The 18,858-nt window shown below is 41.0% G+C and overlaps 1 protein-coding gene across 1 annotated transcript in view; it reads left to right on the top strand.

Annotated features, from left to right (window-relative positions):
- The first annotated feature begins 13,569 nt into the window (after positions 1–13,569).
- Positions 13,570–18,858, top strand: part of LOC106722451 (regulating synaptic membrane exocytosis protein 2) — a 136,917-nt gene continuing 131,628 nt past the window's right edge. The window contains exon 1 of the mRNA XM_025209935.1: positions 13,570–13,651. The gene's annotated coding sequence lies outside the window, so the exon portion shown is untranslated. The remainder of the gene's footprint in view (positions 13,652–18,858) is intronic.

Raw genomic sequence — 18,858 nt, forward strand, 5'->3', positions numbered from 1 at the left:
GTCCATGTCATTTGTTCCCACATGAATAAGGAGCGTGGGGTAGTAATCTGTGGGCTGGACAAGCCTGGGGATCCTCTCTGTGACACAGATCCGTGCCTTAGGGAGACAGCAGACCTCCCGTGCTGTGGGATCCGGGCGGCAGACGTCTCCCTCCATTCCTTTCAGCAGGGAGTCGCCTACTATGATTATCCGATGTCTTTTTGTTGGGTAATATACTTCCTAGTGTTTTTCAACTACTGAGAAACATACTTCCTAGTATTTTTCCACTGCTGTCTCAATAGAGATAATCAGCTCACTCAGCAAACAGCACATAAAGTAGGAGAGTCACATGTCATCTTTTTTGTAGGCTTGCTTCATGGAAGACAGATCTTCAGTAGTGACTTAATCCCACATGTGCAAATTTGCATGGAGTGGCTTAGGGGCCACTTGGAGTAACTTGCAGGAATGGGGCTAAAATGAAGAGGGAACAATATTTTTGCAGGCCAGTTGCAAATATTTTTGCAGGCCTTTCATACATAGTGGGCAGAATAAAAGAAAGCTTGAAAAAAAGTATGGGGGAAGTGGACAAATCTGGGGCAAGGCCTAGTTTTTTGGGATAGCAGAAGGAATGAGGGAGGGTGTGCAGTGAGAGAAAGGGATAAGAAATAAAGGATAGGTTTATGATGGACCTTGGAGGTAATCACAAGAATCCTTAATTTGATGAAGAACAGAGATCCAGTAGCAAGAATAAAAGGAGTAGATATGGTAAGTTTATCAGGTAAGGATAACTGAATTTTGCTTGGCTGGAAACTAGTGATGAAGGTGTCAACAAAGCCCAGCACGAGGTCTCAGTAAGCAAGAGAGGAGCAATCTGGACAGAGCAATCAAATTCTAGTTGTTTTTCACTAGTCCAAAGCTTTGTAATATACAGTTGAAATCAGACCATACTATCTCTGTGTACCAGTAGTATATCTTAAAAAGTTTGGTATTATAAAATCATAGAAAATTAGGGCTGGAAGGGACTTCCAGAGATCATCTAGTCCAGCCCATTGTCAAGAGACAGGATCATCCCTATCCAAATCATCCAATACAAAACCATTGTCTAACCTATTAGTAAAATTACACATTTAGTCCTGATACAGCCACAAGGCATAATGCCCTAACTTGCCGCAGGTAAGGCACGGGTACAGCCTTGAAATTGCTTGGAAGGAATTTATTGTCGAAAATATCATGAATATGTTTTAAAAAAAAACAACCCTCTTGGGTTAAGTTTATTTGTCTTAAAGAATTTGACAGGCTGATTTAGAATCTGTTTTGAATACAGTTAGCAGAGATTAAAGTAATTTATGTTTTTAAAACAAGGAATATCTTTTGAACATTAGGTTTTATATCCTATAGTTGAATTAATCTATAGCAGTAGTTTTCAACCTGTGGTCTGCGGACCCTGGGGTTCTGCAGACTGTGTCTAAGGGGGTCTACAGAAGATAACAATGATCAAAAGTATGTAACTACCTACACTTACAATTCAAAGTGGTCTGTACTTCCATTCAAATTGTTTTTAGGGGTCTACAAAAGAAAAAAAGGTTGAAAACCACTGATCTGTAGTGTGTAATGGAAACTCTGAAAATGGATAGCAGTACTTTCAAGTTCTGAATCTATTGGTAGTATTGTATCACAATCATTACCTGACTCTGATGCATTGATTTAGTGACTATTTAGTATACTAGATCAGTGGTGCACAACTTTTTTCCCCAGGGAAGTGGGGTGTGGCCCAGCCCTGCAGAGGGAGGGTGTGTGGTCTAGCCCTGTTCTGGTTGTGTTGCTGGGGAAGAGGCGTGACTTGGCTTTGAATCCACACATGGTGCTTGGGAATCTGAAAGCGGGGGAGCACTGGCGATATTGCCACTGCTCCAAGCTACTAAATTTGACCTCAGGCCATATGTTAAGACTCCTCAGCTGGCATCTGGCCTGTGAGCTGGCTGTGAACATCCTTGTACTAGATGCTACAAAATTTCCAAAACCTTAAAATGCATGTAGGTTGTGAATCTACTAATAGCAGCATACTCAAATATTTCTGGCGAAGAGACCCTTATCCCTTACAGCAGGGGAGGGCAATTATTTGGGCCTGTGTGCTACATAGGGAGTTTTGTTGAGGTGTCACGGTCTGTTTCAGCACTGCCCCCACCTCTGCACAACTTACCAAAACTCCCTATGTGAGATGGAGCCATGGGTGGGCTGAAAGTGGTGTTTAGGAGCAGGAGGGGCAAGCAAGACTGGGATTATGGGGCGGGCTTGTGGGGTGGTGACAGTGTGGGGCTGGGCCCAGGGCAGAGCCATGATCTGCTGCCTCATGCCTCTGTGACAGGTGCACTTTCCATGGGCAGGGATGTACAGAGATCAGATCATAGCTGTGCCCTGGCCTGGCCCCGCAGTCCTAGGGTCTCCATGGAGACTGTCTGGGAGCTGCATGGGCAGGGTACGCCAATCATCTCTGCCCAGCGGAACGCCCTGCCCACGTGGCTTTTGGCTGATCTCCGTGGAGACCCCGGGATCTTGGGGTGGGCTGTCAATGGAGACCAGCTGGGAGCTGCACAGGCAGGGTGCTCCAATTGCATCTGTTTGGCGGAGCACCCTGCCTGTGCGGCTCCCAGCTGGTCTCTATGGAGACCCCCAGGATCTGGGGGCAGTGACAGCACAGGACTGGGGCAGAGCCCTGGTTCTATGCGCAGGGATGTGTTCTGAGCACATTGTGGCCCTGCCCTGGCCCCACACTGTCACTGGTGTCTCCTCAGCCTTACACCTGCTGCTGTCCTGTCCTGCTCCCTGTCCTGCTCCCATACGCCACTCCCTGATGGCCACTCAGTTGAGTACCCTGCCCACACGGATTCCACCCTCAGCAGTGGGCATGGGGCAGATAGGCCAGGGTGCCTGGGCAATGAGGCTGGGTCTGGTGGCAGCAGCAAATGGAAGGAGCTGCCACTGCTGCCAGAAAATGGAGTCCATCAGCCGTGCTGCCTTGACCCTGCTGTGTGCCTGGGCACACACCATGGCCAGGGCTGCCCCTGTGCCTGGGCTGGGCAGGGCGGAGGGATTTGTCATGGGCCAGGCAAAAATGCTTCACAGGCTGGATCCAGTCCACAGGCCATATTTTGCCCACCTCTGCCTTAAAGCATTTGATGCAAGCCACATGGGTCAATAAGAAAGCAAAAGCCTATAAGAATCATGTAGAATTCAAAGTCTTGTACAACCTTAATTTGATTTTAAAATAGTATTAAGTTTTGATGATTAAATGAGCAAAAGTGGACCGCAGCAGCAAATTCATCGGTGAAAAGAGATTAGTTTTCTTTTTTCCAACTTGGATATCAGAACAGACTCTAAAGCCAAAGGACATTTGTCTTTCAGTACATTTTTGGTACGTGCTCATATAACTATATTGCTGTTTTCATCTATAAGCTGCAACATTTCACTGATTTCATCCATTTCAGAAATAAGGATTTACTGTCATTTACAACCAAAAAGTCGGCCAAGTTGCAGGATGTCTGGGTCTAATACTCTTTGCTTTCCTTCTATAATACGTAAATAGGTGTCATAGTTGTTTCTCATATCTTTTGTTTGTTGTTCTGTGGATGAGATCAGGTCATACTTCAGTGTGACCTACAAAAGAGATCTTATTAGTTTATGACTAAATAAAATTACTCAAGACATTTCTGAACAGAGAACTCAAGATGTTGAGGCCAAAATAGCTTTCTGTTTATGCTTTTGTTCTTTTCTTTTACTTATATTTCTATGAGAATATATTTATCTATACTGTTTCCTTAACCAAGAGTGTATTGATAGTGTTGAAGTAACTTCCTTCAAGAGTCTTTTAAACAATAACTGTCAATAATAATATTTTTGCATTTGTCCACAGACCAGCAGTAGTAAATCTGTCAGCAGAAGAGTCTGATTTCTTTTTCTCTTTTGAAATCAAATGCTATCTAATAGAGTGCAAAAACACAAGTAGCGTGGTTTTATTTCTAATTGTTAACTCAGTCATCTGAATAAGGCACGAGATCCTCACTGCTTTGTTCAGTTCAGTTCAGTTATCTTTAAATCGCAGTGATACTTGTGCTGAAATTGCATGAAAATGGGACATAAAGTTTATTACATACATTTGATCAGTTTAACAACAACTACATTTTATTTTTTAAGAAATGATAGGCAAGGTATCTAGCATTTTCCTCCTCTCAGTGCTGTGGGTCATTCTTAGGTGCATTAAGGTTGATCTTCCACAGAAGAGGTTTGTTGGCTACGCGTTCAGGATCAGAGGTATATTAAGTTTTGTGCCCTAGGTAAAACACTGCAATGGGAGAGTGAGGGCAGGGGGGGAGTTAGGGATCAGTCTTACCTACCTTGGGAACTGAAAGTCCCCTGATGGTGTTAACACGGAGCAGTCTAGCAGTTGCTCCTGCTGCTGCTAGAGCAGCGTCAAGAATCTCTGTACCTGGCTGTTGCTGCTGTAGTTGTGGCATGCAGTTGCTGCTGCAGGATCTCTTATTTCCAAGGGAGGTGCCATTCTAACATCCCCTTTAAGTCAATGGTAACCTGTTTGCCCACTCCTTGTTACACTACTCAGGATGTTTCATAAGGCGGCAGAAGAGCACATTTGCATGGTTGTTTGCGTGCTTCCATGGTTTTCTAAACATCCTTTCATTTAAGAGAAGGATCTCCCTGGTTTTAATGCTAGAGTGCCAACACCATTCTCAGAGGAAGAAGCATCAGGAAAACTTATGAAGAGGAAACCTCATGGGGTTTCTACTCCCATTACATAAGTAAATCCCAAGGAGATGCACCCTCTGTAATGACAAAGTCTTTTTTGTGTCTTGCATACTGGGTTAAATAGAAGAACATGGGGATTGGAAAATATAGGCATATAACCAAGGTTTATCTATGCTACCGAAACCACCATTATTTTAAAATAATAACAAATAAAATAAAAACAGCACCACCAGTATAGATGCTTATGTAGTTTTGTTAAAGGATTTTATTTATAAAAGAAACCTTAAGACTAAAATCAGATTTGACAAAAGTTGCATTGTGCTTGCACTGATAACAGAACTATTCTCATTGCAATAGTTTAAATGTGGCATTTTATAGTTTCTAAGATTTGATCATCAGAATACTTAAGCAGATGTTTTAATTTTTTGCCCAGAATGGGACATGCTTAAAGTAGTTTGCTAAATGGGGACTTTTAAAGATATTATTTACACCTAGCTCTATTACAGCATTTTTTGTTCTTTAATATGCCAATACATTATTTTTGTTACAGATTCAGTTACTGAGGTACAGGGATAAAACTTGCCTATAGCATTAAGCAGGCTGATACCTGTGATTAGAGTAGGACCTGTGTTTTGTTTTTTTTTTAAGACCAAACCCCCAAGCTTATCTATTGAATTGCAGTAATGATAAAATTGTGATTTTAACTGTGAAAGTAGAGAGAAATATTTGCAGGAGAATAACATCCTTTTTCATATTCTTTTAGGAATCGTATCTCAACCCCAAATCCAGCATTCTAATCAAAAATATTTTTCACAAATTCTGCATTAGAATAGAGAAATTGCTTGATCTTGTTTTTGTAATGTTGTGCACCATTATCCTATCTCCCCATTTCTTCTTTCTCCTCTGTCCTCTCTCTCACTTTTCATGTATAAATTCTAGATTGTAATCTTATCTTCCATGTAGAGACTATGTTAATTGGTTCAATGAAGAGGTTTTGTTTTTCACTGAGTATAGCTATTAATAGGCTATCCTTAACTGCTATGTGGGCACATCTATATGTGTGCCTGACTATGGTAACTGCCATTACTGCGTAGTCCTGGTGGCGTACGGGTTGTTTCCGACCCTACTGCAAGGTAGCTATGAGCTACTACACAGTAGCGTATTGCTACTGCGCAGTAGTGTCGGCATCATGGTTTGTGCCTGCTGATGCTAGGTCACCATAACTCATTGCTACGGCACCATAGCATCTTGTGTAGACACACCTTGTAACTACAGAGTAATGCTGTCAGTTTTTACAACTGGTTCAGTGGAGAAAATTATCCATCAATCAGAGATGTCCTTGCTGGCCCTTGAAGCATTAACAGAGTCATTACAAAGATTGAGCCCCACCCGCAGAAAGACTTCTTAGGAGGCTGTAACCAACAGTAGTGCTCTTTATTTCCTGCATCAATCCTTGGCCTTTTTTTCCTCGTATTTAAGACCTTGTACCCGCTGGGCCTCGTACATCTTACCTCGGGCTTCCTTGCTCCGTCCGAGTGCTTACCGGTACTCGCCTTGCCGTTGCAGGTGGCCTTACAGGAGGTCCTCACACACGCCACAGGTTGCCCCTTCTCGCCTGCCACGACTTTGAATCTTCCAGTGGGTGGGACTCCGTACGACGCAGTTACCCTCGTCAGTCACCTGTTTCGTTGATGTCTTCTGCCAGGCTCCTCCTCCCCTACACCTCCCCCTTTTCCCAGCCCGGCGAGTTCTGGTCGCTTTCTTGACGGACCATACACATCCTTAAATTCTTAACAACGCGCCTGCCTCTCATTCCCTCAGTCTATCTAGATACCTCCTCAGCCCCTTCTAAAACGGGGAAAACAAATGGAACACCCTTCACAATTCACCTTAGCAACTTAATAAATATCACGAGAGGCATAACCTTGCCCCCTGTTGGGCTTTCTCAGGGAACACGGCTAACCCCTCTACACCCCTACTTATTGACTGAGCTACCTCCACGGGGTCCAGCTCTATGCCCCCACACCACCTATCCTGGTTGAACGTTAGTCCTTCTCCCTGGCGAGACCCTCTCTCTGGATCCCTTGAGGGCAGCGGCCCTCTCTCCAGGTCTCTGCCGAACCGTCGCCCTCTCTCAGGGTCTTCACTATGGAGTTGCCCTCTCTCTGGGTTTTCTCCGCCCTGCAGCCCTCTCTCTAGGTCCTCCTCAAGCTGCAGTCCTGTCTCTGGGTCCTCCTCAAGCTGCAACCCTCTCTCTGGGTCTTGCCACAGCAGCAGACCTCCCTCTGGGTCTTCCCAGGTCCGTTGACCTCCCCACACCCTGGGGTCTCCTTCTGCCTCACCTCCTGGCTTGTGTGCAGGTATAGTCCTCACTCGAGGCGCTGGCTCGCTGCCGGGCTCCGCAGCTCCCTTGCAGTCTATACGTGGAGTTGCTCCCGGCGTCTCGTGCCCCCAGCTAACACTACTGGCGAGGCTTCCTCCCGGCACATACGTGCGCCCCCTCCGTCTCACCACCAGCCCTTTTACATCTGCCGGCCGGCAGTTGCGAGTGACCTCATCCGCTGGCTGCAGGTGCCATAAGGCATGATCAGCGCTCCGCGTGGGCTTTCCCCGCCGTCCCTTCTCCTCCACCACTCCTGCGGTGAGTAAGTTTCCCTTTTTCTCCGTTCCACCCCCAGCTCCTGGCCCTGGGGTTCCCCTAGTGGCCCCAGAAATCTCCCTGGTTTTCCTCTCCCTGTGACAGACCTTTACTCATTTCCTGTTCAGGACTGATCTTAGTGTATTATATTCTGTCTCTACCACTTCTTCTGCAGTTGTTTTTTGTCTTGGGTATGATTGTACTTGTCGTAAAAGATGTTTGAATATTACTTAGTTCAGGGGTTGGCAGCCTAGGGCCTGCGAGCCAAATCTGGCTCTCAGAACCTTTGGATTCAGCCTGTGGATCTGGGCTTTTGGTGGCATTTGCCAGTGGGGGAGCCTTCTAGGGGTGCTCTTCCTGTGCTGCCATAGGGAGGAATGCCAGCAGTGAATGTTTTTCCTGTTCTACTGTAGGGAGAAGTGCTGGCTGAGGGTGCTTTCTGTGCGCTGTCAGGAAGACAAGCAGCAGCAGTGGTAGGATCATAGTAACCCATCTCTGACCTGAGGTGGGTCATTCTGGCCCACAGCTGTAAAAGGTTGATTACCACTGGCTTTGGATATTAAGCCACACAGCCTGAGAAACAGTGATTTAATGTCTTATAGTCATGCAATAGGTACAGTGTTAATATGTATAAATTCAACCAGCAGAATAATATGATTTAGTATCTGTTGATATATTTTCAAACTTGTATAGTGATATTGTAAAACTTAAGAGAGATCCTGAATCATTAGCAGAATATTTGGCATAGGAAGACTTTTAAAATTGCAACTACAATCAATTATGTAGTTTAAAAATTGATTTTCTCTTTAATCTGTTTTATAAGAATTAAGTTCAGGAACCTAGGCATGCCTTGAAGCAGCTGGTGACACATAAGTACTTCCTGCAGTGGATGGCTAGAATGCCATCTGCTGTTGAAGAAGAAACACAGAAGCACAGAATATTGAATTGAGGCCATCTAACTACATGTCAGGAACTGTATTTTGTTTTATAATGTAACTTATTTATAACTTTTGAGTCTATACACATACACGCTTTGCAGTATACCTTTAAATGCATTAACTATGGTACATTTTGTATTTCACTTCAAATAATACTCTAAGATTTTAAGTTTTATCTTGATTTAATTAAGTTAAAACTTATGATTTTGTTTAACACTCCATATAAAAAAAATTAAGAAGTTTTACCCAATCTAAAAAAAATCTAAATAGGTAGACACTATTTGCAGTATAGGAAAAAATCATGGCAAATGCAATGAAAGTGAAATATGCTATCCCAAACACTCTAATAAATAATATATATGAAATATATAGCTAAAAATAAAAACAGCATTTAAAAAGTAATGCATATCAACTTAAGTGGATTCCATTTATTTGAATTCCATTATTTGTATAGAATTGCATAGAAGCAGCAAAAGGAAAATCTCTTGAAATGAATTATGCTTTGTTCATACCTTTATTAAATACAATTTTTTGTAAAACAATTTGCTTTCCTCGTAAAGCAAATACAGAATGGTGAGGGTTTTTTTTGGCGGGGGGGGGGTTGTTTGTTTATTTTTAAATTAAATGTATAACACCTACACTGGTATATTTTTCTCAGATAATTGATATAGCTGGAGTTCAGTTTTGTAAAATTGTTCATAAAGGGTGTAGACTTACAGGAATGATTCTGGTAACTTTTTCATATTGTTCTGAAAAAGCATTTTGTAAAGCAGCTGTTTAATACACACATATGAAAAGTTTCATTTTTAATGATATTATGCTTCAGGTACTTAATCTTACTAACTCCTGAAGCCAACAACTCTGAAAAAATTGAGGGAGCAGTGTTCTTTACTATCCAACAGTGAATCATGATTCATCCTACTGTGGGTAGTGTCATACATTGTGCACTTTCTCTAACAATGACTGAAAATACTTTCCTCCATTATACAAACTCTAAAAGATTGACTGGGCCATACTTGATTTAGCTACTTGATTTAGCTGATTGACTAAACAAATAGTACACACTTTCTAGTACTTCTCTAGTGCATATGTATTTCTTGAAAGAACACATTTCAACTGTAATATAAGTTTTTGTCTCAGGAGTGATACCTGAAGAACACTTTCTAAATGACTGTGTTCTGTTTGACTCATAGATATAATAATAAAGTCTGACCATGTCAAACAAACAAACAAAAAAGCAGCCTTGGAATTTTTCTGAGTTTGTTAAATAGAAGATTCATCCCTTTGAAAAAAAATATAGATTTTAAAGTTAGTGTTTGCTACATATCAAACTTGATGGTTAGAAATCTGTGCCAAGAAGCACACAAAATTAAGTAATGCGCATGTGATGCAAATACCCTTTGACTCATGCCTCTCTATGGTCCTTTTAGGAGTCTCCCTCAGTATTTGTCCACTTCAGTATTTGCAAGATCAAGACAATTCTGTTGTGACCAGGGACTGAGATTAGTTTAGGTCTTAAAAATTCATACCCTATACCACTTCTCTTGAAAAGGGGTTAATTTTTTTTCTCCTTGAATAAGCTACATGAAACAATCAAGTGTCAACACTATTTCTTGATAGAAGACTTATTAAAACAGAAAGACAATGTATTTCAACCAAAAAAGTTTACTCAACACAACTAAATTACCTGTTTCATAAGATAAAGTAGGTAAGCTATTCTTACCTTCTCTGTAGAAATGAAAACAAGTTACGTGATTGGAGTGTGGTTTTCTTTCAACTTCTTGGTTATCCTAGACTTTAAAAAAAAAAAGATGAGAAGAAAAAGAAAATGGTCCCACATACAATAAACACAAAACAAACAACTCCTGTTACTTTCCTGCTTTGTCCAAAGGACTCTTTCATCAAATTCATAGTGGCTGGGTAAATGGAATGCCCTTGTATCCTTTTTGATTTATGGGATTACCTTCTATATGCAGGCCTTGCAGAGGTATGTTGGTGGAACTAAGCTATATTTTGTTATGTATTTGTCAAGTGGTGTGTAGTGGAGCTCTAGGGATGTAGAGTCTTTCTGAGACATGTGGCAGCTTTTTGATAATTGTGTTAACTCTTGCCTGTTGACTAAGTCAAGCCTGAGGAATGGGTGGATTAGCAAGTCCTGTTTGGGTGTGAGGTATTGTTGCTGGAGCTTTACCCTTCCAAAAGGTCAGTTATGCTTTAACTATCCATTCATTTTTTCCTATTGTCAATGGTTACTTTGAGCACATCTGTGGAATTTTGTTGAAAATTGTCTATGCACAAAAGATTCCCCCAAAACATTATAGCCACTGAACTGTTCCAATAAATCTTATAAGAATGTTATGAATCCTTTAAAAAGACCAAGTGATTGAATGATTGTTAAACCTGCATGAGAGCCATAAAAGTAAAGAGAAATAAAGAAGGAAGCTATAGCATGGAAATTCAGTACTTGTTAGTGAACAGAATTTTAAAGTAGAACAGTTGTTTTTTTTTATGTATGAAAAAAACTTTTCTATATGTCATGACTCTATTGCATTTAAAAGTTATCTGCCTGCTGGCTCCAAGTAGCTATTGCCACTAGAGGTATGTAAGATTTCTAACTGCTTACAGCCTTTGAATACTACAGGTTAATCAGTCAATGGATCATTTGGTGAGGGAATGACTGTAAGGCATTTATCCCTCCTGACTATATCATGCTACATTGCTTTTGAAAGTACCAGGCTAAACAGAGACATTTTTGTTGTGGCATCAGATGTGTGCCATTCCCAGGGCACGCAGGATTGGACCCTTTAAGTCCCTGGATTTCCTGCCCTGGGGCGGGTGGAAAGTGCAGGCAGATCCAGGGTGCCTGTGCTTTTCCACCCTGAAGCAAACAGACATCCACCACAACAAAGTGGTACAAATTTATACCACTTATTGTTATGGCCATGATGTTGAGCATTTGTGGTGTGACTAGGAGCATAGTAGTCCATTTGCTTGGCCTTTGTGCTGCCATATTTTGTTATTTATGGTGGCACAAAGGTGACGTCTATTTCCAATGGCAACAAGTTTCACTGATAGCTGTAATGAAAAGTAAAGTGGCGGGGGGGGGTGGGTAATAGAATTTTCCTTATCTTTTAATATTCTTACTTTGAGCTTCTTGTGCCAGTTCAGAATTTGAAGACAAATCCTTTCTTTTACAAAGTTTCACCCAAGCAATATCCCAAAAATCAGTGAATGGGATATCTATGTATATAGCTTTGTGTTATTTAAAAGATAACATCCTGTGACTACACAGTGGAGACCAAGTTCTGCTTATCAAAATATTATATTAATCAAGAATGTTTGATTCATATTGAAGAGGCAATAGTATAACATAACATGGTACAGAACAGAGGATTCAGAATCTCTATTCCAATTTCTCTAACACAATAGCTCTATAAGAAGAAATTTGGTATTTATAGAAACATTTGAATGCATTTAAAAGGGCTTATCTTTTTTGTCTAAAAAAGAGTCTAGCAATAGAATGGAGGAGACGTTGTTGATGTTTCTTGCTCTCAGAATTGAACTTAAAATGGTATGGTATCTATACAGCTCATGGACTATTTGCGCCTGTTCTTCTTGAGCCGCCTATCTGACAGCTTTCAGATGTTTATAATTACTTCTCTACTTTTTTTGTACTGAATCTTCTATTGGAATTCTTACACAAAAAACAATGGATTTTTCTGGGTAACTTATGGCTAGTACCTGGCTTTTACCTTTTAAAAGCTACCTAATGTTTTTCTTATAATCATTATATGTGTTATATCAAATTTATCTAACTAGTATCATAGTATTGCATGGGAGTTAGAAGTGAGGCAGTCTAAAAAAAAGTATTTCTGGAATTATACAGCAACTCTTTTCCCCATTCTTTGTTTTTCCTGAACATTTTTACGTAGGATAAAGAAAAAATGAAAAACTTGCCTTTGTCTTTTCATATTCTAAATGATTTTAGTTGTCAGTTCTGTTTTATTTTATTCTAGCTTGTTTTTTTACTGCTCTGAATTAGGCAGTTTTGCATGATCCTGCAACTTCCTGGATTCAGGAATTACTGCTTTATCAATTTTTTTCTCGTTTTTGTACTTGCATCATTTGTTCACCAGACACGAGATGCCCAAGTGTGAAGCAGCTGGCATATTTCACATGATAACCAATTATAATACTCACAGTTAAAAAGTCACACTTTAGACTGTGTCATCTAAAATACCACTTTTGTTTGCTTAAATATAAAGGAAAACTTACAGTAGCTCATATTAAACAGGGTGGTGATTTTGGGCAAATGATAGTTTTCTAATGTTGGTCTCTTGGTGTTATGTCCATGATTGAGCCTTTTTGCCCTCGGTTTTCAATCACAGGCAAAAGAGAGGACTGATCTTAAGTCTGTCACCACTTGGTTTCTGAAGTAATAGTTGAAACTGCACACGATGCTGAAATTAACATGTATTGTGGGTCTGGCTTCTTTTATTGCAGTTTCTCTGCCTCCTTTTCCTTATATGTTGACCCGTGAGCTTTACCCGTATTTCAAAGGCTTCATATGAAAAACGCCGTTTCAAAGGAAGAAATCTGACCAAACTTGAAGATTTGTAAGTGAGAAGCCTGGGAGCAGACCAGCATTATGAAATAAGAGGAGCTCAATAATGTCTTCACAGGTTTCTGCCACAGTCTTTGAGAGAAATATTTTCTGGTTCTCAAATGACAGACCTAGGAAGCTCCAATGATGACCTTGTACCTAAGTAACTTCTACCAAAGACTATTCCAAAACAATTTGTAAAAAATGTTGCTATACAGTAGAGAATGACTGTATTTGCACCACATACAATATATTATTAAGACAATAAATATATACATGTTGTTGCTATATAAATGTAGAATAAGAAACATTTTCCCCCAAAGAACTTACATCCTAAGACTAATTAAGTTGTAAGTCTGGTTTTGAAATAAATTATGTTTTTTTACCAATCTCTTTAGTCTTAGAATTTTAAATACCACACACAGGGCTGTTTACTATTATGTATTAAGCTGTAATGACCCACCTTTTAGTAGATATTTTCTAAAAATGTTGCTGTCAAAAATCCACCTTGAGAATTGATTTTTCTTGAATTGTTTTATCTGAAAAATCTTTGGTAAAGGCATTCATTTTTTTAAATTGTTATCTAAATATCAGAACAACTTTGGTCTCAGATTTTGTTGCAATAGTTCTCTTCCTATATTTCTTACAGTTATGTCGTGAGGTAATTGTCATTTGAGGGTCCATTTGGAGTTCATTCAACCAGCAGTACTGTACAGCAGCAAGAACTAGTGTTGGGTTAGTGTTGACTCTTGAATGCTGTATACTGTTCTTTATAGATCTCTAATAAATATTACTGCCTCATTTCAGTTCAGAAGGGTTTTTAATTAATTCTGGCTGTGTTGAAGATACTATTTCTGTTCTGAGTGCTTAACTTTCCTCACCTGCTTGTTTGCTAGTATCAAATACCCATTATCATTGCTCCTGATCTCAAATGTGGTCTTGTGGTGGAACTTTTTTGTATTTTATTGATTATGTGAACAGGTCAGAAATCACTTGCCTATCAAGGAAGCTTTTTTTTATAAACAAGACCTGAGAGGAGGCACTAACGTGCTGTCATGTTGTCCAAATGTGAAAACCTTGTTAAGCTAATGGACCATATTCCAACTGCTCATGCTTACTAATCTAATAAAAGACTCAACAGCTGTATAATACAAAGATGTTGACTTGACTGAAAAATATAATTAAGTTTATGATGATCTCCATTGTTTTGTTTTTAGCATAATTAGGCTAATCAATTCAGTTTGCCCCGAAGATTTAAATCTTTCACAGTTATCCAATTAATGTGCCAATTACACTTAACCTGCTTAACTCTCTATTTTAGGAGTCAAACATAGCTTATTAAATACTTTAATTACTACTTCTTACCCATGACAATAACTGAGCAGTCCTTTGATACTATCAGTGTCTTTTCTTTGTCTGTCCTTCAACTGAAGAAGTTCCCTTTTCTGAGAGAGAGCATTTTTAACAAAAGTTTGACTAATTGTATTATATTAACTTGTGTAAAGATAGCTATGCTGCCCTGTCAGATTTTGAAACATCCTTTCCAAAGTCTGTAATGTAAGCTGCTTCTTGCCTGTTCCTTGCCTGTTAATTTGTGGAAACGGTTGTCGAATGTAAAACAAACAAAAAAGCCCTTTTTTCTAGAGAAATAACTAAATGCTATGGCAAAATGTCTCTTACGTTGTCCAAACTTTAGGTATGCAAATATATATTTATACACATAGGTACATTAAATCCAGAGGTGTAACTAACTACCAGCCTGAGACCTGGCCAGTGGCCAGCAGCATGGGCTGGGCTGAACTCGCTTCCCCCTCTAAGTGGGTTCCTGGGCCTGGAACACCGGTTGCTTACCCCTCATTATGTTAGTGATCAAACTCCTGAAGAGTTAATCACTTCATTGTAATCCTTAGAAAAGACACTTGTCTGCCAAGGAATTAATGTCAACAGACTTATATTATGAAGATAAGCATAAAGGAAAATGAAGGCCTAGAATGGACAGGCACAGAAGAGTCATAATACTTCTACTTGGACTGGTAAACTTCTTGAGTGAGCATATACACTCTTGTGTATTCTGTTCTCATAATTTACTAGAACAGACAGTAAGATAAAGGACACTTTTAGTTATATGTAATCAGTGGGGGGTACTATTTAACATTTTTGTAGAGCTTTCCAAATGCCTTCATTAACTGCTTTGCTATATGTATACAGCTTTTGGAATGATACACCTATGCTGTACCTTTGTGGGAAGGTTGACTATGCCAGTAGTTTTGGTAGAAGGTAGGGTAGATGCATACCGTACTGACTTCAGAGATTTAGGTTCAAGTCCCTATTCAAAATAGATTTCTTGTGTGATCTTGGGCACATTAGTTTCTTTGTGCCTCAATTCTCTCTTCATAAGATTGGGATAAGAGCATTTCTTACCTCACAGGAATATTATGAGGGTAAATACATTTAAATGATCATGAGATACTTGGATGCTTTGATAATGGGGGCTGTATAAATCCTTAAGATAGGCGTATAAATAGATTAATGAAAAAGCTTTTTCAGACATGCCAAAGATTATTTGAGTTGTTCATGCAGTCAGCAACCAGTATGAACCAGAGAAATGGATTTTCCCCAGTGGCCTATTTCCACTTATTTATCTTTTTTCTGCAGTTTGATAGTTTTGTATTTTTTGTATTTCAAAAAAATCTAAATGAACTTTTCAAGATCTTTTGTCTTTTCAAGAGAACCCCTCCCAGAAGGATGCAATAAGTAGGATTTTTTATTTAATATAACAGTCATTATTTTGTGCTGATGTCTCAAACACACACAACTCAGTTTATGCTTTTAGTTTCTGCCTTGTTAAAAAATAACATGATTACCTAATTATAGGCTGTATTGTAATACATACAGATATGGGGAGTACTGTATGGGCAGTCTTAATTTTGAGATTGAGTTTAAGATTGAGTTGCCTACTGGCCATAGCAGGGGATGGGACTACTTGTGGGTAAGGCATCTTTTAGGTATTTTTCCTTACAGAATGTTCAGGAAAAAAATGTATTTAGTAATTGCTGCTTTATTCCATGGGACATTTCATGAGGGGTTTTATCCTCTTTCTTCTTCTTTAATGTGTAAATAGGGCCTAAACAAAGATTAATGAATGAGGAGTCATGGGTTTCAGTACTTCCAACATGTTAATGATGTGTGGTTTTACCTTTCCATTTCATCTGAATTAAAGTATGTCTATATGGCACTGTGCAGTGCTGTGTAAACATTACCTGAATATATTGGTTCCTTTATATTTTTTTTGGCTCCGTTTGAGGAAAGGGTGAAAACTAAGGGCCAGGGTCCTATTCAACCTGTTAAGCATGTAAGTGGATTTAAGTATTGTATTTAAATTCAAGACAACCTTTAATTTAAGACAACTCCCCAATAATTAGATTCTATACATGGACAAGTTATACATTTGTTATAAATTTCCATGTGTAGAATCTAATTATTGGAGGGTCACTTTAAATTTGTGCACCCACTGCTGCAGCAGGGCAAATGACAGGGGAGCAGGCAGTAGGGAATCAAGTGGCCTGACCCCCACCCCTTGCTCCCTGTTGCCTGTCCTCTCCACCACTACCCCCTGTTGCCTGTTCTCTCACGCCTGCATACTCTAGTCCCTGCCCCCCTGTTGCTTGCATCCCCATGCTTGTATGCCCTAATCCATGCCCCCCACCGACCACTATTTCTCTACTATTTCTCCTCTGCTGCCTGCCCCTTCCCATGGTGCCTGCACCCCCTAGTACTTGCTTCATTTGCCACCTGCCTTGTGCCTATGCCTCCCCCTGTGGTGCCTATCCCCTCAACACCTGCCCCCCCAGTTGCCTCCCTGGCACTTACCCACTTCACAGTGGTTGTGATGGTGGTAGCTCAGGCCCCAGTGCTAGAGCTGGAGCCAGTGCTGCTGCTGTCACTGCTCCACAGCTGGGTGGGGGCTGGAGTGACTATGTGCTCTTTGCCCTGGGCTAGAATGAGTGCTGTGATGGAGGGTAAATGGTGGCAGAGTGGGGGGCAGGTGGCAGGGGAAGGGGAAGCCCTCCAACTCCAACCCCAAGCCTGGGTCCTGGCCAGAGTCAGAGTTTTACCAGCCACCTGTCTTCCTCCTTGTACTCAAATCCAAGATGAGGGTCCTGCCCCCCCCATCATGTTAAATGAGGAAAATCCCTCTCTTGGATTCCAGTAAATATGGTGTATAAGCCTGGTCTTGTTCCATTTTGTTCTAGTTCCTGAACATCCATTAACATAAAAGGTGGATAGATCTTCCTCTTTCTTGATATATTTTGTGACTTAAAGCTAACAGAATGCGTTACAAAAGGAGATGTGCTAATGATTTTTCAGGGACTTGAGCAGGGTAGAATAGAATTGCACTTAGATACTTAAGTTCACTCAGGTGCCTAATAGGTGGAATAGGATCTGGCCTTAACTGGCTGAGACCTAGTCCCAATAAAATTGGAGTGGAGGATCCTTATTTGGAGACTGCAAGGATAATAACTTTCCTTATGTTTGAGTATTTCTGTGTACCATTATTACCTCAGATTTGTTTATAGTGGTCAGGTTCACCAGCAGAACAAGGATATTGAAAAGGTGGATTGGAAAGCAAGGTCAAGCAGGGCACGGTACTGCTGCAGGGGCAGGGGTTGCTACCAAAACAGAAATTAACCCTGCCCTGGCTCTGTGCCGCTGGTGTTGCTACCAAAAAACAAATTAACCCTGCCCTGGCTCTGTGCCGCTGCAGTTTTATATATCAAGTGAAGATCAAAAGCCCTACATTTTGACAGCTGTTGCTGAACCAGCGAAGGGTTAACATGGCTTTTGCTGGCAATACCTCCTCTTGCAGCAGTGTCCTCCTGGTCCTGCTCCACTTTGCCACTAGGAGGAGGAATTGAAGTGGGGTGCGACTGCACCTTCCTAAATCTATCCCGGTCTAGTTATACTCCCCAACTGATACTAAAAATATTAGGAAGTGGCAAACCGAAGTACTGTGAGGAGAGCATAGATGTTTATAGTGAAGAAGGATATAGCTAATGTTTCTTTCCATTGTAGGCTGTCTGACTGTTTTCCATGCCAGCACTCCAAAACTAACCCTAAAGGAAACAGGTGCTATTTAGAAGTGCTTCAAAATGCAATGCTTTCTTTTACAGATGCTTGACAGGGGACCCCTGTGTCCTCCAGGAAGTCCACAGGGCTCCACTTTCCTCCACCTCCCTGCACTGGGAGAGAGGAATGTGATGTTGGTGAGTTTTCTCCTGTCCACTTTGTTTCTGCTCTCCTGGGGTATCTTCCCACCCTTCCACTCTCCTGGAACTGACAGACTGGAGGCCCGGTGATCCCCTTACCCCACACCAGAACCAGGATTCCTGCTCTCCAGTCCCTTATTCCTACATACATCTCTGCATTCAGTCTTCTGGTTCTGCTGGGGCGTGGAGGAGGCATGGGGCTTTCAGTCTCTTGGTTCTGGCAGAAGGGCACTGCAGGAGAGTGTGTGTGGAGTGGACAGGAGAGTGCTCACTGACACCAGGTGCCCTCCCTCCCACCTCTCCTTTGAGGAAGAATGGAGTTGCAGGCCCTGGAAGACTGGGGACTGACACTGTCCTCCAACTTCCACATGGCCCTCCCTTTCATGTTTGGGGGATGGAGGGGGGGGGAATGAAGAGAGTTGCAGGTTGCCAGTCTTCTATCATGTCCCCCAACTGCAGCCCCAATTTTGAAATGCTTCACCTGGCAGACACAGCAGGGGCTATACTTTAGTCTGCAGCTGAAAGACTCCTTTTTTGAAGCACTTCAAAGTGTGCCTCGTCCTGAGTATAACACCATACATTCTCCAGTCAGAATTGGCTGATGGTTTCAATGTTGATCTTAGGGTTTTGACCTAGATAGATGTAAGTGAGCTGCAACCTCTGCATCTGAAAGAG

This window comes from Alligator sinensis, unplaced genomic scaffold (genome assembly GCF_000455745.1).
Source record: "Alligator sinensis unplaced genomic scaffold, ASM45574v1 scaffold1115_1, whole genome shotgun sequence".
NCBI classification, from domain to species: Eukaryota; Metazoa; Chordata; order Crocodylia; family Alligatoridae; genus Alligator; species Alligator sinensis.